Source organism: Vulpes lagopus, chromosome 1, assembly GCF_018345385.1.
Source record: "Vulpes lagopus strain Blue_001 chromosome 1, ASM1834538v1, whole genome shotgun sequence".
Classification (NCBI taxonomy): domain Eukaryota; kingdom Metazoa; phylum Chordata; class Mammalia; order Carnivora; family Canidae; genus Vulpes; species Vulpes lagopus.
In genome coordinates this window covers 6,888,325-6,914,629 of record NC_054824.1, presented here as the reverse complement: position 1 = coordinate 6,914,629, position 26,305 = coordinate 6,888,325, and the positions used below count along the sequence as shown (strand labels likewise).

Sequence of the window (26,305 nt, the reverse complement as noted above, 5' to 3'; positions counted from 1 at the left end):
TCTACTTTATTGTGCCATGGGAACAATAACAAGGCACTCCTACTCTTTCCAGCCAGGAAGGTGTTTTTGGAGGCCTGGTGGAGAGCTAGAACTTGAAACTCTTCCCCTCATCCCTCTGCTTGGGTGTTGGTGGAGGCCAAGCAGGGTCCTGGGATTTCTACTTTCACTACACAGGGGATGCAGTGCCTGCTCTTTCCTGTTCTGGAAAAATGTTAAACAAAACCAACTAAAACAATATTTAAGTAAGGTTCAGAGTTTCATAACATAATACCCCAAATATACAGGCTTTAGGAGAAAATTATTTGCCATACTAAGAACCATGAAAGTCTAAAAACTGAGTGAAAAAAAGACAATCAATAGATACCAACACACAGATGACAGAGATGTTAGAACTGTTTTGAGGCAGCCATCATAAAAATTCTTAAGCAATTATGAAACACTTGAAACAAGTGATAAAATATAAAGTCTCAGCAAATAAATAAAACCACAAAATAAAATCAAATGGAAATTTTAGGACTAAAAAATATACTAACTGAAATACAAACTCAATGGATGAACTCAACAACAAAATGGAGTAGACAGAAAAAAGAATCCATGAACCAGAAGACAGAATGACAGAAATTACCTAATCTAAACAATAGAGAAAACAGAAAAAAGAGCCTCAAAAACCTGTGGATCTGTAACAAAAATCTATCATTTATATCACTGGAATTTCAAAAGAGCTAAGACAGTAGGACTGAAAAAGTGCTTGAAGAAATAATGACCGAAAACTTACCAAGTCTGGCAAAAGACATAAGCCTACAAGTTAAAGAAGCTGAGTGAACCTCAAACAGAATAAACCCAACACCAAGACACATCACACCATCACTTCTGAAAAATAAAGACAAAAAACTCTTGAAACCAGTAAGAGAAATGACACTTTACCTATAGGTAAAAACAATTTGAAGTACAGCTTTCTCACAGGAGCCAGAAGGAAATTATACAATTCTCAAGTGCTGAAGGAAAAGAACTATATACCTAGAATTCTATATCCAGTGAGAGTATCCACTGGGAAAACCAAGACATTCTCAGATAAAGAAAAACAAAAAAATTGTTAACTCTGGAAGAATAAAGACAGGTCTTAAACAAAAATAATACAAAAATGAACCCTGGACTATTAGGAAGAAAGAACACAATCACCAAAAATATGGTTGTATCAGTGGGCTTTCTTTCTCAATTTTTCTTAATTATGTTAGATTGTTTGATAGAAAAATTATAACACATATGTGGCACTAAATGAATACTGAGGGAATTCTTAAGGCAATTATAAATAGGTAAGAGAAAAAAAAAACATACAAGGAGGTAGTTTTTATACTTCATTCAAGCAAGTTAAAAGGATAACACCAGTAAACTAGGCTAAGTTACAGATATATAATATAGTACTTACAACAAACATTAAAAAAATCCTATAGAGAAATCAAAACAGAATCCTAAAATAAACAGCTCACAGAAAGGCAATAAAAAGGGGGGCTCCTCATGGCACAGTGGGTTAGGTGATCGACTTTCGGTTTTGGCTCAGGTTGTGATCTCAGGGTCATGAGATGGAGCCTTACAACTCTCCCTCTCCCTTTGCCCCTCCCCCACCACGTGCTCACTCTAAAATAAATCTTTAAAAAAAAATCAGTAAGATGGAAATAAAAATAAACCAAGAGAACAGAAAACAACAACAACAAAAAAACAAAATGGCAACGTTAAGCCCTAACATATCAATAATTAGTTTAAATGTAACTGATGTGCTATACCAATTAGTAGATAGAGATCATTGGAGTGGATTTTAAAACATGACCCAACCATATGCTGTCTACACAAGACACTCACTTCAAATATAATATAGGCAGGTTGAAAGTATTTGGTTAATGCAAATATTAACCAAAACAAACCAAGGAGTTCTGAAGATGAATGGTGGTGACAGTAGCACAACAATGTGAATGTACTTAATGCCACCAAACTATACAGTTAAAAATGTTTAAGATGATCTATTTTATGCATATTTTGGCTATATTAATATCAGATACTATAGATGTCAGAGCAAAGAGAATTAGGAGTGGGGGGAACATTATCTCACAAAGAAAAGAATCAATACACTGAGAAGATATTAGTAATCCTGAATGTGCATCCACCAAAGACAGATGAAAAATATATGAAGCAAAACTTGATAGAACTGAAAGCAGAAACAGACAAATCCATAATTATAGTTGGAGACCAACATTCTTTTTTCAACAATTGGTAGAACTGGACAGAAATTAGCAAAGATGTATAATGCAAAATGTGTCCTCTGATCACAATAAAATCAAAGTAGGAATAAACAACAAAGATAACAGGAAAATGGAAACTTGGAAACTAAATAACACATACATAATTCATGGTAAAAGAAAGTATCAGGGGAAAATTTTAAAATGCACTGAGCTAAAAATATGAAAATACAACATATCAAAGTTTTTGGGACACAGCTAAAGCAAAGGTTGAGAGCAGCATTTATAACACTATACGCATACATTAGGAAAAAGGAGATTTTTAAATAAATAGTTTAAGTTCCTACCTCAAGAACCTACAGAAAGAAGAGCAATATAAACTGAGAAGCAAGCGAGGAAGGGAAGACAAAAACAAAATTAAGTAAAGCTGTAAACAGAAAAACAATAGAGAAAAAATGAATGACACAAAGTGCTGGTCCTTGGAAAAGAAAAAAAAAAAACTGAAAAATCTCTAGCAAGTGAGCAAAGACACAAATTGCTAGTATCAGGAATGAAACAGAAGATCATCATTAAAGAACCTGCAGAGACTAAAGGTAGTACTATGAATAATCTACAGTCATAAATTTAACAATTTAGATGAAATGGATCAAGTTATACTACAACTAACTTACTATGAACTAAGTCACATAAATAGTCCTATAAACATTAAGGAAATTGAATTTATGATTTTTAAAAACTTATAAAAAGTAAATTTCCAAGTCCAAGTGCTTTCACTGGATAATTCTACCAAACATTTAAAAAATTAACACCAATGGTAGTTATACTTGTGAGCATAAGGTATAGAGTTGTCCAATCACTATGTTGTACACCTGAAAGTAATTTAACATTGTGTATCAATTATATTCCAAATAAAGAAGGAAAAAGAAAAAGAGAGAAGTCAGAGAAACAAATACTACATGGTATCACTTATATATGGAATCTAAAGAAAGCCAAATTCATAGAATGGTAGTTGTCAGGGGTGGCGGAGTGAGTGGGGAAAATGGAGAGATATTGGTTAAAAGGTACTAAATTCTAGTTTTAAGTAAATTCTGGATATCTAATGTATAGTGTGGTGATTATAGTTAGCAATATTGTACTGTATACAAAAATGGCTACGACAGATTTTAAATGGACCCATCATAACAACAAAATGATAATTATGTGAGATTAAAGATGGGTTAACTAAACTTTTTGTGGTAAACATTTCACCATATATGTATCTAATGATCACTTTGTATATCTGGAACTTACACAGTGTTATATGTCAACTATATCTCAATAAAGCTGGAAAAAATCATCTTAATTAAAACCATCTTAAGAACAAAAAACAGAACAAACACCAGTTTTACACAACCTCTTCCAGAAAATATAATAGGATGGGGTGCCTGGATAGCTCAGTTGGTTAAGTGACCAACTCTTGATTTTGGCTCAGGTAATGACATCGGGATTGTAAGACTGAACCCCAACTCACCCCAAGCTAGCATTAATACCACAAGTGTACAAAGACAGTACCAAAAAAAAAGTACAACCCTAATGAATACGGATGCAAAAATCCTTAAGAAAATATATGCTACAGTAATCAAGACAGCATGGTATTAGTAAAAGGATAGACACGTATCTCAGTGGAACACAGCAGAGAGCCAAGAAATAGACCCATACAAATATAGTCAACTGATCACTGATTGACAAAAGATCAAAGGTAATTCAATGAGGAAACGATAATCTTTTCAACAAATGATGCTGGAACAACTTAACATCCACATGCCAAAAAGAAAGGAAAAAAAGAAAAAAGAAAAAAAAAGAACTTAGACAACTTTCCTTATATTTCTCATAAAAATCAAGTCAAAATAATTTTTACTTAGGATTACAGAACCTATAGGTAACATATAAAGCCATAAAAAGATTTATAACAAAACAGGAGAAGATCTAGATGACTTTTAATTTGGTGACTTTTTAGATACATCACCAAAAGCATAATGCATTAAAAGAAAAAACTGATAAGCTGGTCTATATTAAAATTAATACCTTCTGGTTTGTGGCAGAAACTTAAGAAATGAAAAGATAAGCCACAGAATGAGAAAACTTTTGAAAATCACATATTTGATAAGAGATTTGTATATAATTAAAAAAAAACTTTTAACACTCAACAACAATAAGAAAACAACAATCCAACTAAAAAGTGGACAAAATACCTGAACATATGCCTTACTAAGGAAAATACACACATGGCAAAAGCATGTGAAAAAATTTTGCCATTAGGGAATTACAAATTAAAATAACAAGGAAGTATCATCATATACCTATCAGAGTGACTAAAAATTTTAAAAACCGACAGTACCAAATGCTGGTGAAGATGTAGAAATAGGAACTTTCATTCACTGCTAGTGGGAATACAAAATGGTATGGCTACTTTGGAAGACAGTTTCCTAATATCTTACACAGCTAAATTTTTTCAATCAAATCTTATCATACAGGGCAGCCTTTGGGCTCATTGGTTTAACGCCACCTCAGGACGTGGTCCTGGAGGCCTGGGATACAGTCCCGTGTCAGGTTCTCTGCCTGTGTCTCTGCCTCTGTCTCTCTCATGAATAAATAAAAAAGTCTTTAAAAAAAATCTTACCGTACAATCCAGTAATCACATTCATATGCTTTTACACAGTTGATTTTAAAAACTGCACATGAATGTTTAGAGCAGCTTTAGCCTTAACTGCCAAACACTGGAAGCAACCAAAATGTCCTTCAGTAGATGAATGAATAAACAAGCTGATGGTACAACCATCAATGGAAATATTAAGTAATAAAGAAGCTATCAAACCATGGAAGGACATGGATGAACCTTAAATATGAATTGCCAAGTGAAAAGAACCAGTGTGAAATGGCTACCTACCATATGATTCTAATTATATGACATTCTAGAAAAGGCAAAACTGTAGAAGCAGTATAAATAAATAGCATAAATAGTATAAATAGATCAATAGTTGCTAGAAGTTTGGAGGACAAGGGGAAGATTGAATAGGTTAAGTACAGGAAAGTTCTTAGGTAGTGAAATTATTCTGTACGACACCAAAACAATAGATACACAACATTACACATTTGTGAAAACCCAAAGAACTTTACAGCACAAAAGTAAAACTTAACACAAATTTTAAAAAATCATTTAGAAGGTGGGGGGATCCCAGGAAGTAAGGCAGATTGTGAAAAGTGAATCTAACTAAACTACAAATGTATGGAATAACTTTACTGATGGGGTGGAGGAAAAATGTGCAGGCCTAAGTAACTATGTTAACGAGTAGAGTCTATATGATGAAAGCAAAAGGAATTACATGTTAAGAACTGTGTTCTCATTGATAACGTTGTTTCTTTTTTTTTTTTTTTTTTTAATTTTTATTTATGATAGTCACAGACAGAGAGAGAGAGGCAGAGACACAGGCAGAGGGAGAAGCAGGCTCCATGCACCGGGAGCCCGACGTGGGATTCGATCCCGGGTCTCCAGGATCGCGCCCTGGGCCAAAGGCAGGCGCCAAACCGTTGCGCCACCCAGGGATCCCTATAACGTTGTTTCTTAGAGGGGTATGGGTTAACAATTCTATATTGCTATACATTTATGCTGAAATTAAGTAAATAAATGGATTGTGGATGGTATAAGCCAGACTTCTCACTGTTGGAGTGGGAATTTACAGATAAGTAAGGGTGGGAATCTAGAGTGATCCATGTAGTAATGAATTAGAGTTAGAGACAATAATACAGAGTCATGCTCAGGTTAGTATAGAGATGGTTAGATATAGAATATTTATAGACATATGCATATACATTGGTTAGTATACACGTATATATGTCCTTGCTTTGTCTGCTAAGAGGGCCCAAAATCAATGGATGACATCCTAGTAGCAAAAAGCACACCTAAGTTGATGTTTCTCTAGTCATTTTGGTACTCAAAAGCTCATTCTTAAATAGATTCTACAGGAAGTATTCTTAGAAAATAAATTCTCTGAGCTCATATATATGGATGTCTGTTTTTATACTTGAAAGTTAGAAAATACTTGGCTCAGTATCAGTTGCTCTATTTTCTTCTGGTATTGCTATTGAGAAGTCTAATGCTAATCTAATTTTCCCTTTTAAGTTAGTATGACTGTGTCTTGGTAATGACTGTTCTGGGTCAATATTCTTTGGCACATATTATATTCTTTCAAGAAATAGCTTCTTCCTTTTAATTTCAGGAAAGTTTTCTTCTAGTTTTTAAGTACTCATTCTGTTCACATGCTCTAATTTTTTCTTCACTGACTTTTATTATCTGTATGTTGGATCTTCTCTGCTTATCCTTAATATGTCACTCCACAAAAATTGTTTTAAATTTTTTTGCTATTACTTTTCTATTTTTAAAGTTTTATTCTTTTCTATCTTCAATTTCTCTTATGACATTATTTATTTGGACGTGTGTTCCTTCTAGACTCCATTTCTTGTAATGATTTTTTTCTTTTACTTCTGATCCTTTGCTGAGTTATATTACCTCGCTTCTGAGTTTTTCTAATTCTGATTTTTGTGGTTTTTTACTTGTATCATTTTCTTAATGCCTTTTAACTTTTTTCAAAATAGTAGGCTATAGTATTTGACTAATCTTTTAAGCATGCTTTCATTCTCTGTGGATATTATTCAACTTTTATCCTCTTTTTCTCATTATAACTTTGTATATTGCTCATTTTTATGCAAAATTAGCTTTCTTGAACTTTTTGAATGAGATAGGGCCAGCAGAGGTTTTTTTTAACTTCACAGAATTCCGTTTTCTGTTGTTTTTGTGTAGTATTCAAAACTATAGCAGTTTGCTTTCTGCAATTTCTTGAGCTGCATTCTCCTCTGCCATAGACTTTCTTTCCCTTTCATCTCTATTGTCCCTATTCTGCACATTTTTATTCCACTCCTATTAATTATTCCTTGAAATAGGGCCATGTCCTAGAAGGAAGTCACACAGAGGTCAGTTTTAAGAGTTCATAAAAGCTATATCACTCCAGCCTATTTGGTTCTTCTTATGATAGACCTTTTGCACTTACGTATTTCTGAGATGCACAAAATTCCTTCCAGTTTCAGCTATTATGTGCAAATTGGCCTGCTGTATTTTCCAATGAATACCTGTTGGCTATTTTAGAGTTTTCCTCTTCTTGGGTCTATCAAACACTGGCCCATTGTTTCGTATTTTTTTTTTTTACTTCCATTCCAGGCACTGATACCATAAAGGTCTTGTCTTACTTCACTTCTTCCACAATTGACAGTGATGACCAATTCTTTTCTGAAGTCTCTCATCCCTTGGTATCTGGGATAGTATCTTCTTTCAGGTTTCATCCTCTATTTCTGGCCACTCAATATCAATCTTTTATGGATTCTTCTTCCTCTGCTGTTTTCTTATAAATAGATACTCTCCACTGTTTTATCCATTCTTAGTCTTCTTTTTATTGTGTTATCTTCTCCCTGGTGATCTCACTCTTGCATGACTTCAGCAATGAATGCTGATCAAGGCTATAATTACATCTCAGGCTTTTCTCCTGAATTTGAGACCCATTTATCCAAGTACCTAGTATAATTCACCTTGTTATCCCCATAGCCATCTCAAATCTAACACACTAAAAGCCAAACTCACGAGCTTTCTCCTCGTCATGCCACTACAGTACTTCTTTTTATATTCTCTCCATGAAGGCCTCATCATACATGTAGTTATCCAGTTGCAGAAACCTGCAAATCCTTATCTAGGCTTCCATGTCCCCTTTACTAATCTCTTGCCAAGTTCTGAATATTTCACAACCTAAAAACTGTCAAATCTGTTTCCTTACCCTCATCCCCAACCCTATCAGAGGAGTCCTTTGTCTATATTTCCCCTGGATTACAACAGCAGCCTCTTTTCTCTTTGTCCATGCCACTTTCACACTGAAGCAATCTTTCTAAATTGCATATCTATGATATTACAATCCTTTGTAGGCTCTTCTTAACTTTCAAAATAAAATCCAGATTCTTCACATGGCACACAATTCCCATTTGGATCTTGTCTCTACCTACCTCTCCAATCATACTGAGTTCAACCTACAGTTTCTCAGACATGGTAACTCTCATGATTTTGTGCTTTTGTGCATGCTAATCTCTGACTGGAGTGAGCACCGTATCTTCCACCTCTTTCATTGGTTACTTCTCAGGCTTCAGGAGCCAGTTGAGGCTTTTACTTTTTCTACAGAGTCTTTCTTGATCATTTACTTTCTGTGTTGCCTTATTTCCAACCATTCAAAGTCCTCAGCAGAAGCTTCCTTCAGAGGACTTATCACTATATATTACAACTGTCTGTTTACCGGTCTATCTCCCTTCTGGTTGTGAGCTCAAGAGTCAGGCCTTTGTTTTATCTGTTTCCCTAGTGCATGGAGTAGATAAGAAATGTCTCTTAAATAAACAAGTTAATGTGAGGCATGATATGAGGCATGAGGAAGAACTCAATGAAAATAAGAATTTGCTTTTGAATCTGTATGGACTGAAAAAGACGTATCCTATCTTTTGTTCTAAAAGAAACACCAATGCCTAAACATTCAGTAATTCACCACACCAGACCACAAGAAGTAGAACATATTATATGTACAAGATTTAAAAAATCTAATTAATATTTTTACTCTAACATTCACTGGAACTGTGGCTAGAAAAACATCCTTCATAAATGAACCCCATATGTAATCTTTTGTCTTGTAAGATCATAAAGACCTAAATAAACTTTAACCACCCCCAAATGGCTCTGCTTATAGGTAATATAGGCAGTGTGCCACAGAGGAGTGATCTGTGGATCCACCTTCTTGAAATATTCTTCCACTGACCTTGCCTATTTAACTTGACATCTGTACCATCAGTATGTTCCACTGGGTTTAGTCATCAACTGGCAGGACTACTTCTCAAGGTTCTTCTCTGATGTTAAAATGTAGTGACTACCAAGGAAATAAAGCTATGGTCTGAGAGGCAGCCACCTTCTGTAGGCTGTTCCTTTAACACATACAAATTTATAAGATCAAATAGGAAGGGCCTCTCAAAACTTTCCACAGAGGCAGGCACCTTTAATCTCCAAGGGGAGAGAACTTCCACAGGGAATAAAGTGGTGACCAGGCCAAGAGTAACTGGCCACAAGTAGGACAATTATTTATATCAAATTTTGTACCTTAGTCTTTAATATAGGCATGCTTCTTTTTTAACCGGAAATGTCTTTAATTACTTACCAGTTAAATTACCTATTTCCTCACCAGAGCTGCCCTTCCTTTCTCCCTCCAAAGCCCATTCCATTTTAAATTCTAGGAAGGTATGCTGCATTTATTCTCGGTGAGAAAACTGCATATTTCACTACAAGGTACAAGAGAAAATCATACTGGAAAGGACACTACAGCTGGTGTAGGATTGGCAGTGGTATGGTTCCAAATATGTGTTAGATAACAGCACTTCATCTAAGAGAAATTTAAAAATTTAAAGCTTCATGAGGTAAGATATGTTCCAATTTAAAACATGAAAAAATAGTACCATCAATAAAAAGGAAACTTCTTAGTGTACTAAAGAGGTTATAGGGCAAATGAAGGAAATTTGCATTTGCTGACATACAAATAGGAATGTTCTACAAAAGGGACATTAATTATTAATGGAAAACTCTGCAAATACAAAATAAAACCGTAATCACTAGTCACATAACTCAAAATTTACACGTAATTAAGGCAAGGCAACAGACTCAAGTCATGGCTTGTCAAATATTTACTTCACTGATATACAGCCATGGATCCCAGGCTGTGATTGTATTCCAATTTATGAAATTGAAAGCTGTAAAAAATGAGAAAGCAAAGCACTTAAAACATTTTAACTGTTTACCTCTATTTCCTCCACTAACGAGCCCCTGTTTCTTTTTTTTTTTTTTTTTTTTTTGAGCCCCTGTTTCTTGAGGACAGGGGCTGGGGACATAGTATCTGTATCCCTTCTGCTTAGCACATTTTTGTGCACAAAGCTGGCTTTCAACAAACATTTGTAGAATGTATGTATATATGAATGATTGAATGAATAATAGACAATCTCTGCAAGACCTGGAAAATATCTTGGCACATCAGAGTAGGAAAAAGTGGTATTAAAAAAGGAAGACAGGGGATCCCTGGGTGGCTCAGAGTTTTAGCGCCTGCCTTTGGTCCAGGGCGCAATCCTGGAGCCCCGGGATTGAGTCCCACATCGGGCTCCCGGCATGGAGCCTGCTTCTCCCTCCTCCTGTGTCTCTGCCTGCCTCTCTCTCTCTCTCTCATAAATAAATAAATCTTAAAAACGAAATGAAAAAGGAAGACAGCAAATATTATTTATGTTAATATACTACATAATAGTATATGTTGATATATCCCATATATTGCACTAAATTACATATTAACATACATTTTAATTAACAGAACTGAAAGGAAATTAACTTACATAAAAATTTTTAAAAAGTTTTCAAGAAGATTGCATCACATGAATCAAATGTCAAAACAAACATAAATACCCTGAGAAGAGGCAGTAAATAAAACTACATGTCTGACTTTGACTTGAAACCTAGGTAACAGCTTTAAGAAAAAATCTAAAATGAAGATTCGTAAATAAAACAGTGTTGGAAAATACAACAAACAAAAACAAGAATAAGGGAAAGGTGATAACTGATTTTTAAAACTGTATATGAAGTAAAATTATTGGCCAATTTAGTGAAATAGCCAAACTGGTTATCAGGTATCTGACTTAACTACCTTTTCAATTTACAAAAGGTTTTGTGGCATGTCACAACCTTGTTCTCATCACATGATAGAGACAGCCAGTGGAAGGGAGTAACTTCAAATCTAAATATGCCCTCAAATAGAGTAATAACCAGCCCAACAGGGAGCTCCTCAAGTACTCACCAACTGTACTATCAGCAGAGGTGGTGTCTGTCTGCAGTAGCACCAGTTATATAGCAATAAACACATTCCAAGCTTAGAAAAGACATATGGAATTTTTTTTAGTTACTGAAAAAAAAAACATTTCAATTTATAGTGAGTTACTGATTTACCATTTGGCTAAAGGAAAGAGATAAATATTAAAAGTAGACCTTAGATATATAAAAAGTATTATAAGAGGAATAAAGTTATTTGGAATAGACTTAAAAAAAATTGATGAAATTAGCTTCCTAAGAGAAATAGACAAACAAAGCAGTCTCCAACTTTCAAATAACCTATTTATTCAAATGGGCAAGCAGCAGAAGTTCCCTCCCATCAACCAAATCACAAAACCAGACTTACACAATCCTTAACCAACTTCTCTAAGCCTAAGGACAAATGTTCTGTTTTCCAGTTTGACCAAAGGAAAAGCAACTTCCCATGAGAGCTACCTTCTCTTAGTAAGCATGGAGAATTAATAAAATGCTGGTGCCAACAAATAATTACTCACTACTAGCCTCCCTTTCTTTCTAGATCTTCTTTCTAGTCCCTGGAACCCAGTCTGGAATGAGAAGGCAAGAAGAAAAAAAAACAAAACAAAAAAACAAAACAAAACACCCAGCTTCTACTGCATAGATAGAGGATATGTGTTACTTAAAATACATGTTTCTAAAGTAATATTATTATAAGCAGTAATCTGTTAGGGTAAAAATTGTTCAATTAGCATAACTTCAATTAAGAATGGGCTAAATATATTTTTTGTAAGCTGATCCTGAAAGCTAATCACCAAGTATTAATACTGCTTATTCACAAAAATAAAAGCTGAGTCCAAAATAACTGATTTGCAAACTAACTTCTGGAACAAACAGGAAACCTATTAAGACACAGAGGAACTCATTTTGGAGTTGGTTTCACAGTGGTTTAAAAATGCTTTTGGATCAGTAGCTTCAGAGTTGGTTTTACAAAATAGCATGGTTCCATAAAGTTTCAAAGAAAATTAGAAAGATTTAAAAGTTCTTTATTTACTGAACATTTGAACTGAGTCAGACTATAACGGTGCCAACTTTAGTGATAATGTAACAAATCAGCTGATTATTTTTAACATTAAGGGAGTTGGATAAGCTGCAACATTGTGTATTGAGTAACACTATGTGAATTGACTCTTTGAAAGAAAAAAAATATTACCCTTTATGGAATGTTTAAATTGGGTCCCTCTTATCACATTTTACACTGGACTATTATGTTAAAGATAGGATTCTAAGGTATGAAAAACATTAGAAGAATTGTAAAATTGCAGAGTCTGGTAATCACAGTTACTGGTTTCCTTTTTTCTCTGTAACTGAATACAAGATAAAAATGAATCACCAAAGTGACATCAATAGTTTTGAGGAAAGATGTGGAAGAGGAGTTTCAAAAAAAGGCACACAGATAGCTGTAACATCTCAGAATGGAAACTCCACAAAGACAGGATTTTTGCTTATTGATTTTTGCTTCACCCCCTTGGTCCAGAATAGTGTTTGGGACTTAGCAATTGCTCAGTAAATACTTGTTGAATAAATCAACGAACGAAATGTATCCTCCTGTAAATTTCAGAAATATTTAAGGAAGTTGTAAAGACAATTTTTGTTAATATAAAACAGTTTTGCTGTGAGAAAACAGAAAATGATCTATTCCTATAAAGATATAATATCTTTATAGACATAGATCAATATTATGTCTTTATAGGAATAGATCAATTAATTGGCCACAATTCTACCATTCAGAGAAAGCTACTGTTAATATGGTATACTTACTTCTAGCTTTTTCTTATATTTTTACATAGCTGAGATTAAAAAAACTACTTATAATAGTGTATGTAGCCTTCACTGTACATCTTTACCACCAATGGTTATCTTATAGGAAACCTTAACATTATGTATGCTGTTCTGAGAGGAGACAGGATATGTTTCTAATTCATTCATTTGTTCATCCACTCATCAGATATTTATTATTGGTTTATAATCTAATGAAGGGAGACAGACATTAACCAACCAATCAACAAATTAGTTTAAAATGAAAACTGTGGCAAATTGTAAATGTTAGGAATAAGAGGTGTATGGTCATATGCCTCTAATAAAAGAAGTCGGTCTAGACTATTTGATAATGTGTGTGTGTGTGTGTGTGTGTGTGTGTGTGTGTGTGTGTGTGTTTCAGGAGACTGGGGGTAGGGGGTGACTTGGAAGTAATGTTATCTAACATTTATTGAGTACTTCATCCAATGGTAGTCAGGCCCCGTGTTAGGTACTTTACACAACTTATTTCATTTTCTCATTTAATTATCACTGTATTTTATGAGTCAGAATGAAGACTTTACAGATTTTACAGATAAAGAAATTGAGGCTCAGAGAGAAATCAAACAAATTACTTAAAATTATATTGCCAGTAAATAATGGCCTGGGAGGGTAACCCAGACAATAAGGCAGAGGGTGATGTATCCCACTTCCCAGCATAATTAATGGTTTGGCTTCCATATTTCTGAGTTCTTATTAATTATGGCAATAATAAATTTCATCTAGCATGTATTTTCTGAAGCAACTGAATTCTATGATCAAGTATACATTATAACTAATTTTTTTCTATTTTCAGTTTTCTTAAGTTACTTTCACTGAAATAAATTATTTGCCCATGAATCTTACAATGAAGACTTGATTCATCTATCATGTTTTTGTCTGTATCAAATTTGATTAATTATAGACTGTCACTGTGAGTTGTCTTTTGTGGCCATTATTTTTACAAAGTCTAATTTTCTCAAATGTGATGAAAAAACTTGCTTTGCATTTCTTTTATTGGCAAAATTACTTTGTACAGTTTTAGTAGTTTTCATCTTTATTTTAGGATTATCTCTTGCCCCAATTTTCCCTTGTCAATTTTTCTATTTTTAATGTTACCAGCAAGATGTTTCTATTCTTTTCCTTAGGGATATTTTTTAGGAGTGGGAGTGGAGGGGTGTCCTAAAACTCTCTGCATATAATTCTAAGTTATTCTCAATTTATTTTGTTAATTATTTTTTTTTTAAATTTTTATTATTTATGATAGTCACAGAGAGAGAGAGAGAGAGGCAGAATCACAGGCAGAGGGAGAAGCAGGCTCCATGCACCGGGAGCCCGATGTGGGATTCGATCGCGGGTCTCCAAGATCGCGCCCTGGGCCAAAGGCAGGCGCCAAACCGCTGCGCCACCCAGGGATCCCCTTGTTAATTATTTATATCAATGATGAACCACAAATTCACCTAAATACAGAAATAAAATTAACTCTTAAAGTTTTGTTCCTGGAATAGAATTTAAATTTCAAAAGTATTAAGAATATAAAATAATAATTTGACTAAAAAAAAAAAACCCAGAAATTGAGAGGTAAGAAGGAATAAGGTCATTAATTTTCTTAGTTTAATAGAATATAGTCTAAAGTTCAAACATATACAAGTTCTAAAAGATTTTTTTATATCTGATTTTTATAATCCTTTAAAAATATAATTAAAGAACTCAGAGATCTACTGTAAAGAAACACTATTTTTGTTCTAAATGAAATTGCTGAATAAAAAGATTTGAAAGAATAATGATCTTACATAAATTTACATGCAGTATATCCTGACCTACATGAAGATGATCCCTTTTAAAAAACTGCTAATGTAGTAGGGGAAAAAAAAATCACTTAAAAATTTTCTTCTATTGTGAATTTGACCTTCTTGCAGATTTGGCAGCAATTTTACTTATAACTGATCTATTTTTGTCTTTTGATTTTTCTTATTGATTTTAAAGAGCTTTTAATACATTAAGAATATTAACTTTTTTCTTATGTGATTCAACTTTTGTTTCCAATTTGTGGTTGATATTTTAATTTTATAGTACTTTTTGGTGTATTTAATTTTTACACAATTAAAACTATCTTTTCTGTTAAAAGCTTCTTCTCTTATCTTTATGCTTTAAAGGACCCTCCCTAACTAGAGATCAAATTAAATAATTCTATTTGTTAGTGTGAGGTAAGTTTAAACTTCATTTTCTTCCCCCAAAGTAGAAGAGCTGTTCCAGCACATTTATGGAACAAACCCCTTTCCCAGTGGAATATGCTTTTGATGCTTTAGGTACCAGTCCTCACTTCTACCACCAATGGTCATGTGGTGCTCCTTCTTCTTCCTTTTCTGCAGAAAGAAACCCCCTTCCTATCTGATCCCTGGATGAAGACGGAGATAGTAGGATATTCTGGTCCTAGTTTCTCTTTAATTTATTCTTTGCATCTAACTCCCTCTCACTTTCTCTCCAAACCTACTAGATTCTACTCTCATGTTTTCAATTGTTGTATGGTATTTTTCAGAAATGTATTTAACTTACATTAAAATGTATTGACTATAGGGGTACCTGGCTGGCTCAGTCATGTGGTCTTAATCTCAGGGTCATAAATTCAAGCCCCTTGTTGAACATAAATCTTACTTTAAAAAAATGTATTAACTACGTATCAATACTGGAAGCATCAATGTTGTTAAAATGTCCATATTACCCAAAACAATCTGTAGATTTAATGCAATTTCTACCAAAATACCAACATTTTCCACAGAATTAGAACAAATAATACTAAAGTGTGTATGGAACCACAAAAGACCCCGAATACCCAAAGCAGTCTTGAGAAAGAAGAACAAAGCTGGAGGTATCAAATATCAGATTTGAAGCTATACTACAAAGTATACCAGTAGTAATTTAAAAAGTATGGTACTGGCACAAAGATAAACATATAGATAATAAGGAACAGAATACAGAACCCAGAAATAAATCCAGTGGTTTATTGATCAATTAATGGTCACGGTCATTAATGGTCAGTTAAACAGTAACAGAGAAGGCAAAAATATACAATGGGAAAAAGATAGTCTCTTCAACAAATGGTGCTAGGAAAACTGAACAACATGCAAAAGAATGAAACTACACCACTTTCTTACAGCATACACAAAAATAAATTCAGAATGAACCAAAGACCTAAATTTGAGTCCTGAAACCTAGAAGAAAACATGAGCAGTAATTTCTTTGACATTGGACACAGCAACATTTTTCTAGATATGTCAAACAAAATTAAACAGTTGGGTTATAGCAAGATAAAAAGCTTTTGCACAGCAAAGGAAACCATCAACAAAACAAGGCAATGTACTGAATGGGAGAAGATTTGTAAACAATAAATCCAATAAGGGGTCAGAATCCAAAACATATATACAAAGAACTTGTAAAATTCAACACCAACAAACCAAATAATCTAATTAAAAATGAACAGAGAAGGAACATCTGGGTGGCTCAGCTGGTTAAGCATCTGACTCTTGATTTCAGCTTAGGTCATGATCTCAGGGTAGTGAAACTGAGCCCCGAGTTGGGCTCTGCACTGGACGTGGAGCCTGCTTAAGATTCTCTCTCTCTCTTCCTCTGCCCCTCCTTTCTCTCCCCGACCCTCTCAAATGAATGAATGAATGAATGCTTTAAAAATGAACAGAGGAGGGGTGCCTCGGTGTCTGAGTCAGTTGAGTGTCTTACTCTTGATCTCAGCTCAGGTCTTACCTCAGGGCCAAGAGCCCATATTGGGCTCCATTCTGGGCATGGAATCTATCTTTAAAAAAATGAGCAGAGGACCTGATAGACATTTTTCCAAAGACATTCAAAAGGCCAACAGATATGGGGAAAGATGCTCAACATCACACATCATAAGGGAAATGAAATCAAAACCACAATGAAATACACCTCACACCTGTAAGGATAGCTAAAATCAAAAAGCCAAGACATAACAAGTGTTGGTAATGATGTGGAGAAAAAGGAACCCTTGCACACTATTGGTGGGGATGCAAATTGGTGTAGGCACTATGGAAAATGGTATGAGAGTTCCTCAAAAAATTAAAAATAGAATTATTATATGATCCAGTAATTCGACTACTGGGCATTTAACCAAAGAAAATGAAAACAATATCTCACCTCCACGTCCCTAAACCCTGACCATTTGCCCTGGGAAATGCCCATTGCCAGGTTACAAGCAGTCCTTTAAAGACATCCATGATGTGAGGAACTAAAGCCTCCTGCCACTAGTTGTGTTAGCTTGGAAGCGGGTCTCTAGCTCATCCTAGCCTTCATGGGACCACAGTGCCAGCTATTATCTTGACTGCAACATCATGAGACACCCTGAGCCAGAACCTCCCAGCCGAAGTATTTTCAATTCTCAACCCTCAGAAACTGTGTGAGATAATAAATGTTTGCTGTTTTAAACTGACATGTGTCGGGTAATCTGTTATGCAGCAACAGATAACAAAACAGATGCCTTAAGGTATGATAGCCATTTGGTGACCCCCAGGATGAGAACCACATTCTAAGGATGGTAGAGGTTGTTACTGATACAGTTGAGCATCACTTCTGGACTACCTACATTAAGATTTCTTGTCAAGGGAAATTTCTATCTGTTTAAGTCACTTACTAAAGTTTTCTGTTATTTGTAGCCAAACATATTCCTAACTGACATACTCAATTCCCAAAACCCAATTTCAGTTTTCAAAGGAAGGTTCCTTTTATTCAAGGATCTGCCTCTGCTCAGAAGCTCATACTTCTATCTTCTAGAACCCAGCTATTCATTTTCTTGTACAGAAAAAATACCCAGGCTGTCCTGCAGACACTCCTGGTACTGAAAGGCAAGGACTAAGATTATCCCTTTCATTCAGAAAGCAATTACAACTATTTTAGTAGAAAGCCTACTTTTTAAAAGATGACTCCCTTTGAGTATCCTTTTAAAAAAATGCATTTGGGGCAGCTCCGGTGGCTCAATGGTTTAGTGCTGCCTTCAGCCCAGGGCCTGATCCTGGAGACCTGGGATTGAGTCCCATGTCAGGCTCCCTGCGTGGAGCCTGCTTCTCCCTCTGCCGGTGGTGTCTCTGCCTCTCTCTCTGTCTCTTATGAATAAATAATTTAAAAAATCTTTAAAAAAACGTATTTGGCTATACTATAAAACAGAGAACTCAGGAATGGACTGTGAACTGCATTATATAATCTACAGGGAAATAGGTATCTTGATTATACTCTGCTTTATCATATAGATTCTTGGAACATGTTTCAGCCAAAGAGCAGAAACTGGCTGTCTCTACCCTGAATGAAATACAGAAAAAGTAAGCTTCAGTTCCAAAAAAATGTCTCCTATAATCCCCACATTCCCCCCTCTTAACTGCAAATCTCTCTCTAGATGCCAAAAGATGCCAGAACTGTAACATATAACAGAAGGAAAGTTTCATTTGGCAAAGAGGTAAAAGTAATTTAGATCCAGTGACCTTGCTTTGTTTTTTCATTCCAAGTGTACAATTGCTCAGAGATAGAGGCAACACAGCCCCAGAAGAGGAAGAAAAATTACAGGAAATCCTGATCTACGTTTGTCCAAAATCATCAAACAATCTGGGTAACTGGTATTCACTCATATGATAGCTTTTAAGTTGTCAGCAACTCTTGGCAAATATAAGAATAGAAAGTAACTTCAGCGACTGAGCTCTCAAAGGCTTAGTTTTCTTATGGGTCTCTTGCCCTTAGAAAAAGGTAAGGAGGGGGAGGACCAATGAAAGTAAATTTAGCCAGAAAGTAAACCTTCTGCTTTAAGAGATAACGTGATCCACGATACCAGGCACACTATATTTGAGGAAATATTAAGATAGGGTTTTCTAGAATTTATATAACTTCAAATATATAAAATTTATAGATAACACCTTAACATTTAGCCAATCCAAGGAAGCCGTTTCTTAAAATTTAATTTTAGAAAAACTGCAGTTTAACTTTGAGATGTGAGAAAATTCTAGGATCTCTGAAAGCAGCTGGAACATACTCCTAGATTTTTTTTAAATTTCTTTTTAATTTTTATTTATTTATGATAGTCACACACACACACACACACACAGAGAGAGAGAGAGAGAGAGAGAGAGGCAGAGACATAGGCAGAGGGAGAAGCAGGCACCATGCACCGGGAGCCTGACGTGGGATTCGATCACGGGTCTCCAGGATCGCGCCCTGGGCCAAAGGCAGGCGCTAAACCGCTGTGCCACCCAGGGATCCCTACTCCTAGATTCTAATGGTAGTTTAGTTATAGTCAACCAGGCACAAAATGGTGTTTTGCAGAAATGTGAGAGTTGTTATTCCAATGATCAGATTTGCTTTTAAAGTTTACTCAATTGCACATGTTCAGAACTAATATGACATGGATTAATAAGCCTAGAATATCTCTTTGATTCTAAAACATGGTCACCTCCACAATAACTACATATAAAAGGAGAACAGGCAGGCAAAATTTAAAATACTAGTTCCTATCTCACAGAGACCCACACAGCACTCTTTATACTTAGAGAAGCTGTCGTATTTATGCATTATTTTGCTTTTGATCTGTGGAATTTAGGATTAACTTCAGTTCTAATTTTTATCTCCCTTTCACTGCCCCACCAACCCTCCCAATAACTGACAATAACATATTGTTCTAAAAAGTTACTTATGATAATATTCCTGAGATTTTTCTGTAATTTGAGTGTGTCTTCTATTCACAGGAAGACAGGCCTAGACCATAACAATGAAAGTGAACTCCACCAGAGGCAGGACAATGTGAGTCAACTCAGGGACTTCCCCTTTGCTACACCATGGTACTCTTTGACCTACTTTGGTTTTTCTACAAGTCACCCCCTTAGTTCTCAGCCTAAAAACACCAGAGCTAGGCCTCTATTGAGCACTGTGCACTCATAAACAATAATGACAACATGCATACACATTTATATTTAGAAGTAAGCATCTAATCTGTGGAGAAAGCCAGGCTCTAAATAAAACATTAACAAATCTTAAATCGTTGTTTTCCTGAAATATATTCTAAAACACTTAACAGGGGACTTTTAAGATACGTATTAGAAGAAATGTTGTAACAGCATTTTTAAACTAACACTTCATGTATGCATTCCTGATCCAGAGGAAAGCAATTACACCTTTTGTTTAAGGAATCTGTTTATAAAACTTGACAAATTCCAAATGCTAAGTCATTTTCCAATGGAAAAAGATACATTCTACCCTTTCTATGGATTAGTTCAGTACTGTGGAATTTTATAAAGATTTTAGAAAAGCATCATGTGAAAATAAATATTAATGACAGTGAACTAATCTCTTTTAAAGGGAAAATCCCTTAAAGGCAAAGACAATTCTCTCTCTCTCTGCTTTTTGGGTCACAAAAAGCAGGCCATTAATGACTAAAATGAGTACAGCATCTGTAGGATGCTCCATTCTCCTTTAACTACACAGAATAATTTGATATTTAAATTATGATTAAATGAGATCTGTACTGATTATGTCATTGAGCCACTAGTAAGTCTCTGAAAAATTTGTTACTGGACGGTAGCGATCTGTCCCCTAAGACAAGTGACCAAGAAAATCAGGAATAATCATAGGTTTTTCCTTTCCTTTTTCAATGTCTCAGGAGGGCAAGTATATACTACACTCTAACCTTCCCTCCCAATCTTTTCATCACAATAGACTGACCTCAAAATCAAATACATATAATAAGTGCTTAATTCAATAAATGTGTATGAGGCTTGATTTAATTTATAATTAAAATTGCTACTCAGAAAGTTAACATTTTGTTAAAAAATGCATTCAACTTTTGGAAATACTTTACACATATTATTTATAACTCAGATGTACACCTGATTTTCAAATGCACATAATCTAAAAGCAGCAAGTCTTTTCTAAATTAAAGCTCCCTTAGGAAAAAAAACACATTGAACTAACATAGATACTTGTGAACCACATCTGATTCCACATATTGGACTTAAATAATTGAAAGGCATGTTAAATAAAGAAAAAAAGAGGCCTGACCAAAAAACTTTTTTTTCAACAAATTTAGTGACTTTGGAACTTTATAACATATAAAAGTGGAAAAATTTTTAAATTTTAAACTTTCAGTTATAAATATAAATGTATTGTTTAAACAAAAATTAAATGGAACATATGAGAATTGATTTCACCTAAATATTCTGCAGTAGACTTGATCTTCACTTTCCACTTTAATTAATCTATTTTTTAGTTTTTACTAGGTCCATTTATTGATGGAGAAATAAATGATGAGAAAGCCTGGCATGGTCTCTACCTACCTGAAGCTTTACTTTAGTGGAAGACAGACATTGATCCAAGAACCAAAAGTGATGAAAGTATGGTGCTTTGAAGAGTAGAGAGAATGCATCTAGTCAGGAAGGTCTGAGGCTGCTTACCTGAGGAAGTTACAACTGAGTGAGATTTCAAAGATGAGTAGGAGGAGTTTATTAAGTGAAACAGAGAGAAGCTCTTTCCAGGGGGAGGGAAAAGCAGGTAGAGAGACTTTCTAGTGAATAGTAAGCACTCTGAAGCACAGTACACTGGAAAAAGGAACTGCAGCTGGCCTGTGACCCTGGACCACTTGGGAAGAGTACAAGGAAGAGTACATTGCAAGATGTCAGGCTCAGAGGTCACTGGCAGCCAGACCATTCAGGGTGACTATTCATTCTGGCTAACTCTTGTTGACCTGGCATCATAACCCATCTTCTCATAACAAATGTCCCAGTTTGAATGATAAATTAAGTGAGGCCATGTACAGAATTTTGTCCTTGCCTAAACCACCACTGGCAGTCATATAAAAGAATTTTTTTAAAATTTTTATTTATTTTATGATAGTCACAGAGAGAGAGAGAGAGGCAGAGACACAGGCAGAGGGAGAAGCAGGCTCCATGCACCGGGAGCCCGACGTGGGAGTCGATCCTGGGTCTCCAGGATCGCGTCCTGGGCCAAAGGCAGGCGCCAAACCGCTACGCCACCCAGGGATCCCCATATAAAAGAATTTTAAAGCTGTGTGTGTGTGTGTGTGTGTGTGTGTGTGTGTGTGAGAGAGAGAGAGAGAGAGAGAGAGAGAGAGACAGAGACACAGAATAGCCATATTGCAACATTAATTTAAAACATGAAAGTAAATATACAATTGCTCTAGAGATCCCCCCCCCCCATCTGTAAACTCTGAAATGTACTTCATGGTTGGCCTCAGGGGGAAAAAAAGACATCTGAAATTGTGCTCAGTGAATGGGCAATAAAACCTTCCACCAGAGAGAAGCTGCCCTTAGGTGCTTGGTCACTGTCCCAGTTCCCCACTGCCCTTAGAGGTTGAGTGGGCTTCTGGCCTGAAGATGGGGGACAGGAAAAGGTCTGTCAGCTGTGGTGGAAATGCATATACATTTATGTGAGATAGAGAAAACAACTGCCAGGATGGCTCGAGAGTAATTGTTTACAAAGAAACGGCTGCAGGAGCTGTAGGGGTTGGGGGTAGGGTGGGAGAAAGTAAGGCAGAGAATGTAGAAAAGAGAAAACCTGAGGTGGTGGAAGGCCAGAAGGCTGCAGGAAGTAGCAGACCAACAATGTGCCCCAAATTCCCCTTGGGCCTTACCCAGTATGCAGTTCAATGACTGCATACTCCAATGATGCAAAGGGTGGGGATGAAGGTGATATGGAAACGTTCATGAAGGAGATGATGGCAATCAGGAGAAAGTTTGGGGGAGGACTGCTGAGGAATTGCACATCTTTATTGGAAACTCACTGTCATGACATTTAACAAATTCTTGAATCCTGAAATCCTTTTGAGATTAATACAATGACCACTACTGCTTTCCCTTTGCATTTCTCTGGCGTACCTTTGCTGATTCACTCTGTATCTGGTGAGTTTTCCGTTACATCTTCTTTTATTTTTTTTAAGGTTTTATTTATTTATTTAAGTAACCTCTACATCCAACATGGGGCTTGAACTCATGACCCAGAAGATCAAGAGTGGCCTGCTCTTCCAACCGAGCCAGCCAGGCACCCCTTCTGTTACATATTCTAATCTGATTACCTTTCCACCCAGTTTATAAAATTTTCAGCAGGGAAGCTTTACCATATCTAGCATACCTATTTCGTTCAATTGCAATATTAACATCAATTATGTTTCCTTAGTTTTAAAAAAATTCATTCTTTTTAACCCTTCATTCTAATAACACTTAATTTAGTTGCTTTTTTGATGAATAAAAGATCATATAAACCCAGAAGCCTACAATCTGGATGTCCCACTGTTCAGCCTTATTCTTCAACAAAATAACTTGAACCTCAATGTCTCCCCACTCATCACAAATTCCTCTCTCATCCACAGAGATCGAGTCTACCTGGGCACAAAGGGACAGTTTCACCTTCACTGTGGGCTCTTCCGCACTGTAACCCAACTCATCTCCCTGGGCTCTCATGGCACTCTCCTTGCACAATGCCCACTTCACCATCATTGCCCAAAGCATGACTAATAATACGTAGCCACTGAGTGTAGAAGTTTATAAACATTTTGGAAGTGAAAAAAAAAAACAAAAACTACAGTACGTATAGAATAAATCCTCTAAAAATGGATGCAATATGATTGTCCTCCAAATTCAAAGAAAACAAGAACGAACGTAAATACTTCAAAGGGATCCATTTCATTGGCAGATCGTCATTCCAATGGCTATATCCCTTTTTCCTCCCTCTCTCTAGACTCTCTCTTCCCTTGTTTCTCAGTACCTAAGTCACAAAAAATTCCCTCCCCCCATAACTGCTCTCATCTTGACTACTCACCAGAGCAATTTATTCTGTAGCTTTCTTCTACCAGATTACCCCCAAAGAACTACTCTTTTCACAACCCCGATCCGTTCATTAAGATGTTTTCCTAAATATAGGTATGCTAGATATTTTGTCTCTCCAGATCCTCTCTCTGACCGATTCTACCTCATTGTGTGCTTCAGAACGCTCACCCCTACGGATTATATCATTGGGGTTCCCTTGCCATCTGGCTTATAATTAGGTTCTTCCAATGGGAGACACTAACCAATTGAAGGGCAGGAGGAAGAAGGTCAGGATATTCATTACCCCACTTTCCCCCTGCCAGGCTGAGGGCTAGCGATGAGTATATTCCTCTACTGAAGGCCATAGACCCCTGTTAGGCAGACAGCCTTCTTCTATAGCTGTAACTCACAGGGTTCCAGTAACTACTCCAAACCCTTGCCTCTTGAGGCTTGCATCTATTTAAGTAGTGATTTCAGGTAAGCCTGTTAGGAGACTTTTCTTTCTGGCCTACCCACATCACTTAAAAAGAAGCTGCAGTTGGTCCAGGCAAATGGGAGGGAGAGTAGATAGAAATTGTCAGGTAATGATAATAGCTAACCTTTGTTCATTCATTCAACAAATATTTATTTGGACATCTGTTTGTATATGCTACCACTGGTCTAGAGAGCCCAGCAGTGAACAAGGAAAGGCGTCCATCTTCATGGAGCTTACAATCTATAAGAGGTAGACAGAATCAACAAGAAAATAAATAATGTCAGGTAGTGTTTGAGACTAAGAAGAAAAATAAATCAGGATGAGGAGCTAGAAGGTAAGAACATGTGTTATTTTAAACAACTGAGGCATACGCAAGGATAGATTTAGTGTTTTGTTTGCCACTTTAAGTACTAAGGCAGGCAACTGTGTTAAGTACCTTAGAGAGATAAAGGTGCTGTTATCTCAGTGACAGGAAGTGCTACTGTCTTGTTTTGCAGATGATAAAACTAAATCTAAGAGATGCTAAGTAACTTGCCCAAGGTTAGACAGCTCGGCACAACCAGGCTAGGGACTCTGGCAATCTATTACCTATTTCTGTATTGATTAACTTTTACTGAGGAAAAGCACAACCCCAAAATCTGTGGCTTGCATATGTATCTCCTCCTGCTTGTGTTACATGAGGGCTGGAGCTCTACCATGCTCCCCTGGGCATCTTGTGTTCTAACATTCTTAAAGTGAGACTTTTTTTTTTTTTCATTTCAGAGGAAGAGATTAGTGATTCATCACTTGCACATAACACCCAAGTGCTCATTCCATCAAGTACCTTCCTTAATGCCCGTCACCCAGTTGTCCCATCCCCCCATCCATCTTCCCCCCAGCAACCCTCAACTTATTTTCTGGAGTTAAAGAGTCTCTCATGGTTTATCTCCCTCTGTGATTTTTGTCTTATTTTATCTTTCCTCCCTCCCCCTATGATTCTCTGTTTCTTAAATTCCACATATGAGTGAAATTGTATGATAATTATCTTATATACTCAATGGAATATTAGCCATCAAAAAAATGATATTTTATCATTTGCAACAATGTGAATGGTACTAGAGGGTACTAGAGAGTATTATGCTCAGACGTGAATTTTTAAGATCTAGATTATCAAGTGTGGGTCTGCTAGTTTAGGACAAACATCACAAATAACTCAAGTACCAATACCATCAGACATACACAAAAGGGTCAGCAGACCAATAGGGATAAGCCAAAGTTGAATCAGTAAGATTTTCCTTTTGTTGGTTTAAAATTCCCAAGTTTCCATCACTTAAACTTTTCTCTAAAGTTTAAGGAAGATAAGTTTAATAGTCAGTAGGTCACTCTAGTTTAGTGGTTCTTAATCCTTTGGGGTTATAATCTCTTCAATAATCTGATAAAACTTGGGCTCTTTCCTAAGAAAAATGCTCATTACTGTATACAATTTTGCATTCAATTAAGAGGCACACAGGCTCCTAGGAAAGACATAATCCTCAATCTGAGAAACCCTAAATTGTTGCATCTTCCAAAATCTCTGCTCTGAAAAATTCCTTCAACTCCCTGGAGAACAAGAGTGATTCTTTTTTACTAATTATTTAATTAAAAGACAGTTAACTCTAATTATTAGCATTTCAAACACAGTTTTGTTATCTAAAACAGTTCTATAGCAAAAAAGAATAAGGGCCTAGCTATTAAGAACTACTTATTTCAGCTTCTCTAAAGGCAAGTTTTATTTATTGATTACCTGTGTATAAATTAGTCATCAATATATTTTTATTCTATGGTGGCTGATTTTCCCTCTGTACTCAGTGGCTTACAACAAGAATGTTGTTCAGTACAACTCTGGTCCCTGAGAAATACAAGTATAATTCTAAATTATCTTAGGTCACATATAGCTTTTTTTTTTTTTTTTTTAGAGTAAGGTAAATTTGCCCCCACCTCCCCAAAAATCATGAAATGCATCTCTAGACTACTAAGAAATGCTTTAAGGTTCTATATG

The 26,305-nt window shown here is 35.8% G+C and overlaps 1 protein-coding gene across 1 annotated transcript in view; it reads right to left on the bottom strand.

Annotated features, from left to right (window-relative positions):
- The window catches only part of SESN1 (sestrin 1), a 100,949-nt gene that overhangs the window by 54,785 nt on the left and 19,859 nt on the right, over nt 1-26,305 (bottom strand). The window lies entirely within an intron of this gene.